Source organism: Olea europaea, chromosome 13 (genome assembly GCF_002742605.1).
Source record: "Olea europaea var. sylvestris chromosome 13, O_europaea_v1, whole genome shotgun sequence".
NCBI lineage: Eukaryota > Viridiplantae > Streptophyta > Magnoliopsida > Lamiales > Oleaceae > Olea > Olea europaea.
The window spans coordinates 27,060,951-27,069,153 of record NC_036249.1 but is presented as its reverse complement, the minus strand read 5'-3'; the positions used below and the strand labels follow the sequence as shown (position 1 = coordinate 27,069,153).

Below are 8,203 nucleotides of genomic sequence, written 5' to 3'. Positions count from 1 at the left end.
TGTAACTTGAAAATGCGTTTGTCGTTAATATGACCCAATCTGCAATGCCAAAGGTATGTATTATTTAGATTATCACTTTTATGCCTTTTATTTTCTATATTCATAATAGATGACTCAGTATCAAGAATATAAATTCCATTCTGTAACACACCACAACCATAAAAGATCTCATCTTTATAAAACGAACAACGATTGTTCTTAACATTAATTGAAAAACCATTCATGTCTAAACACGAAATAGAAATAATGTTTTTAGTAATGGCGGGAACAAAATAGCAATTCTCTAATTCTAATACTAAGCCTGAAGGTAGTGTTAAGAAGTATGTCCCTGCAGCTAATGCAGCAACTCTTGCTCCATTTCCCACGCGCAGGTCAACTTCTCTTTTCTGCAGTGCTCTACTTTTCTTTAGTCTATGCATATTTATACAAATATGAGATCCACATCCGGTATCTAATACCCAAGAAGCTAATGAAGTAGACATATTAACCTCGATAACAAAAGTACCTGAAGTAGAAGCTTCAGAAGAATTCTTTCCCTTCAAGCTTGCGAGGTAAGTCTTGCAGTTCCTCTTCCAATGACCTTTCACTCCACAGTGATAACATGGGTCATCAGATTTGGTATTGTCCTTGCCTGCTTTGACTGCTTTGTTATTGCCCTTAGCCTTTTTGGATGTTTTCTTAAAACTTCCTTTAATTTTCCTCTTAGTTCCCTTGGAGAAATGAATAGCTAAGACATGCCCAGTGCTAGCCTTGACATTGGGCTCCACAGTTTTAAGCATATTAAGCAACTCAGGGAGTGTGCATTCGATCTTATTCATGTTAAAATTCATAATGAACTGTGAATAACTATCTGGCAGAGATTGTAGAACCAAGTCAATACTTAATTCATAATGAACTGTGAATAACTATCTGGCAGAGATTGTAGAACCAAGTCAATACTTAGTTCATGATCCATGATAAAACCCAGTGAACTGAGTTTTTCAATAAAACCAATCATCTTCAGCACATGAGCACTGACTGATGATCCCTCTGCCATTTTACACCGGTATAGTTGTTTAGAGGTCTCATACCTCTCCACACGAGATTGTTCATCATACAACTCCTTGAGATGAAAAATCATAGTGTAAGCATCCATACCCTCATGTTGCTTCTGCAACTCAGGAGACATAGCTGCAAGCATCACACATGCTGCAGTGTTATCGTCATCACTGTGTTTATTGTAAGCAGCCACCTCTTCCTTAGTGGAATTTTCAGTAGGCACCACTGGAAATGACTGCTCAAGGACATATCCAATTTTCTCATGCTTGAGAACGATTCTCAAATTGCGGTGCCAATCGAGAAAATTTGGTCCGGTCAGTTTGTTGGCATCCAGTATGCCTCTCAAATTCATATGATTACTCATGATTCAAAAACTGTAAATGACTGGAAAAAAAATAGAATTAATATGTATTATAATGCATGTGCATAAATTCAATATGGACTTTAATTAAATGTGCTCCCACTGTCTAAAATAAATTCATGACCCTCATACATAAATTATTTGAATCCACACTTGATTCACAGTGGGCTGGGATCCTATTCGTTGTATCGAGATCTTGAGTGTACTCAACAAATCCTAATAAAACATTTGGGTAGATGTTATTATCAATTGTATCTCCATACAACTCCCAGATCATTAAGCCGACAACTTTTTTGTCTTCACACATCTTATGTGTTAGCTTAACATGCCTCTAAAACTTATCTCCTTGAGTGTACTCAACAAAAGATAAATTTTAGTTAAGTTAAACCCATCATTCAGAAATATCAAATATTTCATAGTGTCAAACATATCCCTAATAGACCAGCCTTGAGTGTACTCAACAAGCTAAGGTCGATTTAGGATTCTCGTTTTTCACTATAATGATGAAAGGCAAATAATACTAACTTAATAATTTTTAACGAGGGATTTAATGTGCAATGGTCTCATCAAGTAATTAATATATATATATAAGTAATAATATGGATGATTATGGACTTGTTCTATCTAGTTTTCCCGAGCCAAGAGGAAAACTAGTTGGTCAATTCCTAAGGGGTACATTATTGGTCCAATACCAATACACCATCTTCGTGGTGTCCACCTCTTCTTGCGCCTCCAATTAGCCGAGCTTGCAAAATGTATCCTATACTAGTTGGCACGCAGGCCTAAAAGAAAAGGGACTCGCAGGCCCACAATAATAATAATAATAACAACGGACTCGCAGACCCAATATTTAATAAGAAGCTCGCAGGCCCACAACAACAACAAGAAGTAAATCAACCATTCAACACATCCATATGGTCGAGTCCATAATCATCTACAAACATTCATCACATAAATGTTTCATACGTATAATATCTAATATTATATGCAATGTCTCATAAATCTAGCAATTATAGTCGTCAAAATTAAATCAAAATTTTGGGATCGAGATAATTAAACAATTAATTAATCATATTAATTAATTAATTTAATTGACGGGCCAATTTAATTAAAATCTAATTTTAATTAAATATCGAATTAGAGTCCAACTCTAAATTCATAACTATTGGGCGAAGTAATTTAATCAAAATCGAATTTTAATTAATTATTAAATTAGAGTCATACTCTAAGTGCTAATTTGCATAGGGAAGTGGTGCTAATTCAAAATAAAATTTAATTAATTTAATATTAGAGTCCAACTCTAATAAAATTGAATTAAAATTTTAATTTAGGACAAAATTCCGAAACATAATAAAAATTCAATTAAGGGTCAAACTAAATATTTAAGTTAAAATCTAATTTTAACAAAAGTATAAAAGTCGTCAAATTTTTAAATAAAATTTTTAATTCTGGGTTAAAATTAGGGTATGGGTCAAACCCAATTTAAAAATCATTTTAAAATAATTCAAAATTCAAAATTAAAAACCTTTTGAAATTTTACAAAAGTTATCCAAAAGGAAATTAACAGCAGACCCTTCCAAAATCGGAATTTACAGAATAGGTCCCTGATTTAAAATTTGCAAATAGACCCCCATTTGTGAAATTGCAACCAGGGGCCCCAAAATTATATTAATTGCAACAGAGGCCCCCGCCTCCACCAAAATTCTAAACCTAAAATTTTTTTTTTTTCCTTCTTCTGGGGCGGCGCCGCCCGTTAGAAACAACCAGCAGCGCCTCCCGCTGCAGGAGCAACGCCTCGCGCTGCCGATTTGCAGCGCCTGCCGTGCCACGCGGCGGCACCGCCACCCCTCGACCAAAAAATTTTTTTATTTTATTTTTATTTTTATTCTTATTTTTATTTTTATTTTTATTTTTATTTTTTATTTATTTATTTTTTTTTTTTAAGAACAGATCCAAAAATACAAAAAAAATTTAAAACTATATTTGCTAGATTTAGGAATGAACGTGATTAAACTAACATTTAATTTAATCAACACGTTAAACAGTTCTTAACAAATACAAAGTCGGCTCTGATACCACTGTTGGGAATTTACTTAAACATGCACAGCGGAATTTAACAAGTTTCAATTCCCATTCAGGATTCAGCTTTGTATTTAGATAAAAACTGTGATGAGAAATATACATTTACTTGTGATTTGCAAACTCTTTCGCGTTATTCCTTTCCAGCAGCTTGAATCTGCCTCCCACAGCTGTCCAATTGTCCAGTCTCCAATGAAATCCACACAGAGAGTAGACAGCAACTGCGAGGGTTTGTTTCTTGTGCTAGCAAGAATAATGAATACCTTATGGACCTCAAACCCTAGCTGCATATATATATAAACCCAAACGGACCCGACCCGGTCCGGTCCAATATTTAATTAATCCAATTAATTAAACCCGGTCCGTGAATTAATTAATCCAATTAATTAATTCGGGATTATAAATAACAAATTCAATTAATTAATTTATTCAACGATTGTTAAATTAATCAATTGACAATTTGCAGTCTTCCAATTCTCTTTTGTGTGCGACCCATTAGGTTCCCGACCACGATGCCTAACGTCGTGAAATATTATTTTGATCTAATCAAAATTGATAAATTAATACACCCTTTTAATTTATCGTCAATTCACATTCGCCGTCCCTGATTGACATCTAGCAATGTGTCAGGGTAATACATGTGACGAGAAATGTCACGTGGTATGACAAAACCAAATTCGTTCGTTTACCGTGGAACTATTATCCCTTCGTCAATACGATCCGATCAATTACGAGATATGGAATTGTGTCAATCTCGATCATTGATCATATCTTTCACTCCACTATTAAGTCAATATAAATCGAAAACTCCTTTTCGACTTATGAGTACACCTTGGCCAAGGATTTCATCATCGACTTAATTGAATGAAACGCAGATCATAATCTCCTACTATCTAAGAGTGACGAATCCTTTATTGATCAATCACAACCTTCATACGATTCTTGACGTACCCGAACGATGTCGTATTAGCGGCCCCTTTCAGAGCAACATCCAACACCGTCAAAGTATGACTGTCCTCATATAAGGTATCATGACGACCTCAAGTCAAAGGACCAATTTCACTACCGAACGTTAGAGATTAGCCACTGACACTCAGATAGTTATCCATGTGAAATCTCTTAGCGGGTCTCCAATGTTTTGTTCTATAACAAAACATCCACGTGTTTATTTAAGTGTCACCACACTTTAGTTCGTGAGATCAGCTACTTACTTCACAAGTAAGAAATGCCTCACGTGATGGTCTAACTGTATTAACGATATCCGTATCTCGTTATTACTTACGACCATGATTTATTCAAGATCCAATTATATGTAATTTGTATCTCACAATCACAACTCCCTGTGATTAACAGATTACCTAAAAATTGGATCTTCGGATTCTATTATTTAATATTATTTATTGCAAAATTAATTTAAATAAATAATAGATATCGCCAAAATCAAATGCATTAAATATATTAAAAGCGTTTACAACCTAAATCGATTGGATCTAGGGCATAACACTTACAGCTTGGAAGGTCATGCAATGAATTTCTATTATGATGTAGCTACAGTTAACTTTTTATTCTGTAATACTTTTATGTTATTCTTTCTAAACAAATTTTTATTGAATTTTTTTTACCGTGGTAGTTTATGACATGGCTACAACAAAGAATTAACGTCGATGCCGACGACAACATTTAGGTTTATTTTGGACAATGGTCATGCAAGCGATTGTGATATATACTGAACTTAGGCGTCGTGCACGACATCTTCCAAGAGCTCCTCATACAAATTGGAATTCTAAAAGAGAAATAACACTTATAAGAATGTTTGGCACGAGTGATACAATATGTCGTGATCTCCTTAGGATGAAAATAGGTCTATTTCAAAGATTATGTGCTCGTTTGCGAACTTATGGATTGGTTGACAGTAAATACGTTCGAATTGAGGAACAAGTCGCAATTTTTTTGAATACAATCGGGCATGACCAATGTAATCGTGCTGGACATTTTACTTTCTTCCGCTCTGGTCAAACAGTGAGCTTTCACTTTCACAGAGTCTTACACGCTTGTCTTGGACTATACAGAGATGTTGTGATTAATGCCACTCCTCATAACTCACCATACGAAAAAGAAAATGTGCAGCCATGGTACTCCTTTTTTTAGGTTAGGGTTTTGTAGTTATTTCATCATATTTATTAAAACTTCAATATACACATTTATTTTGAAAAGTATTCTTTTTTAAAGGATGCCGTAGGAGCAATCGATGGTACACATATTGCTACGTATGTGCCTTTAGAGGAGCAAGGTAAATATCGCAATAGAAAACAAGTGATTTCCCAAAATGTTTTAGTAGCTTGCACATTTGATATGAAATTTATGTACGTGCTTGCCAGTTGGGAGGGATCCACACATGATGGTCGATTGTTACGGAGTGCAATATTACGCTAAGGACATAAGCTAACATTTCTGTTGGTAAGTTGTGTCACTATTTTGAAAACATTTCCCTCCACACATAAGTTATAATAATTACCTAATTACTATCTTTTGAACGACTCTTTCCTAGATAAATATTATCTTGTTGATGCTGGCTTCCCATCGGTTCCGGATTTTCTTGCACCATACCGTAGGACTCATTATCATTGTAGAGACATTGAAGGTCAATGTTCTGAAATTAGTAAGGAGTTGTTCAATTTTTGACATTCATCTCTACGTAATGTTATTGAGTGTACAATTGGTTTGCTGAAAAAAACGATTTGCATATTTGAGGCATCAACCCTGTCACGACATTGATACACAAGCAAAGATAGTCCTTGCCTATTCTACCATCCACGTTTTGCCTGTTATCCCCCGATCATGGTACGTACTAGATCGTACATAAAAAATTATATAATTCGTATTATATTAGAGATCTTAACAAATTCTTATTTTATTATTTTTAGATGAAATGTGCATAAAGTTGATGGTCAAAATGAGGATACGGATCCAAGCCCCATTCACGCTCCTAAGCATAACGTCGAAGGAGGAACTAACAAAGTTCGCCGTCGACGTACCCAACGTAATGATGAGACTCTCGTTGCCCTATCATTGCCGAATCATCTAAAAAAATTGCTAATGCTATGGAGACTCAAGCAACATTAGATACGCTAAACCACATCAATTGGCAGTTGATTCTAGAAAAATTACAAGGCATGAGTATAGAAAAGCATGACATAATGCAAGTAATGAAAATATTTCGATTGGATGAGAGTCTGGCTAGAGTATTTATGGGTTTGACTGATGAAAAATTCATGCGTGATTTAGCATTTGAGAATTTGGGCCGTGATCCACCTCCACTATTTTAAAATGACTTGCTTTGATAATTCAACAAACATATGTGAAAGTATGACATCTATGTTGATTTTATCTGCTATTTTCTTATGATAGAGATTTTTCAGGTTTTTTTATTTTCGTTTTATGTAATACATTGGACGAAATTTCATCATTATTTATTGAATTGATTATCTAATTATTATTTTTGATTGGAAAGAAGAATATTTAAGTGGTAGAAATCTGAATTGGTAGGGATAATTATTTCATCTCGACAGTGTTTATGCATTTTTCGTACCAAATCTTGGCATGTTTTTATCCACAAATTAACTATTATATTAATTACAATTTGTATAAGTTGGTTGAAGGTTCTGATTGAATCGTTGGATTATTTTATTTTATTTTTAATTGAATTTGCATAGCATAAGTGAACGAGATTGTCACAGTTCCCAATAGCACCAATAATCGCCGATTTTGGATTTAACATGCAAACAATGAACTAGGAAACCGAAGATATATTAAATCTACGGCCTCCTAATCATAAGGCTTACGAAGCTCACCCAAGTTTGTTGAACGCCACGAGAAAATCATCCCGATAAGTTCGAATTGTCCATTATGTTTCTTGTATTTATTAACATAATGGAGTGGGCTCTTTTCTATTTCTCTATTTTATGTTTTGCGGATATGACACATGGACATTGAAACTTTGGTTTACGGATGTACTGGAATTACCCTTCCAGACTCCTAATCAGAAGCATTGATTAGGATTTGGCCGAATTTTTGTCTATAATTTGTTTAAGATTTGGATCATTCATTGACAAATTTTCATGGAAAAAAACCACTATTTTCCATGAAAAAAGTGACAATTTCCATGGGAAATAGTGGTTGTCAAACAGATAAAATTGGAAAAAATGACTATTTCCATGGAAAATAATGGCTATCAAACACTTAAACTTGGAAAATTGTAACATTTTCTAAGTTGAAATTTAAGTCAATCAAACATGTATAATTAACATTTTCCATGTAAATAATTTCCAGGCAATTGAATTATCTGGAAAATATTTTCTTTCCATACAATTTTCCTACTTGCAATCAAATGCACCTTAATATGAATAATAAGGGTAAGTGCATTTTTTTTTTTTAACTGTGAATAAAAAGTTAACTTAAAAAATTATTTTTGCATCCTATATAGGCACCATGACGAGTCACAAAAGAACTCGACTACCTACAATAGAAAGAAATGGATCAACTAAAAACAAAAGAAAGAAAAAATCAAAACATCATCAGCATCCTTGCCACCCTCTTCCCCGCTCTTATTCAAAGTGTCTAGTACAAATACATGAGAAATTATAGGTAAATGGTCATGATACTTGATCAATTTTTTTTCTTTTGAAAAATCTAATAAAGAATAAATAAATAAATTCTCACATTTGC

The 8,203-nt window shown here is 34.0% G+C and overlaps 1 long non-coding RNA gene across 1 annotated transcript; it reads left to right on the top strand.

The window, feature by feature from the left end:
- Nucleotides 1–5,132: 5,132 nt before the first annotated feature.
- LOC111408272 lies at nt 5,133–6,880 on the top strand. The gene is made up of 4 exons (XR_002705320.1): nt 5,133–5,626; nt 5,708–5,768; nt 5,857–6,319; nt 6,403–6,880. It is a non-coding gene; the product is annotated as an uncharacterized LOC111408272 (long non-coding RNA).
- Nucleotides 6,881–8,203: the final 1,323 nt, after the last annotated feature.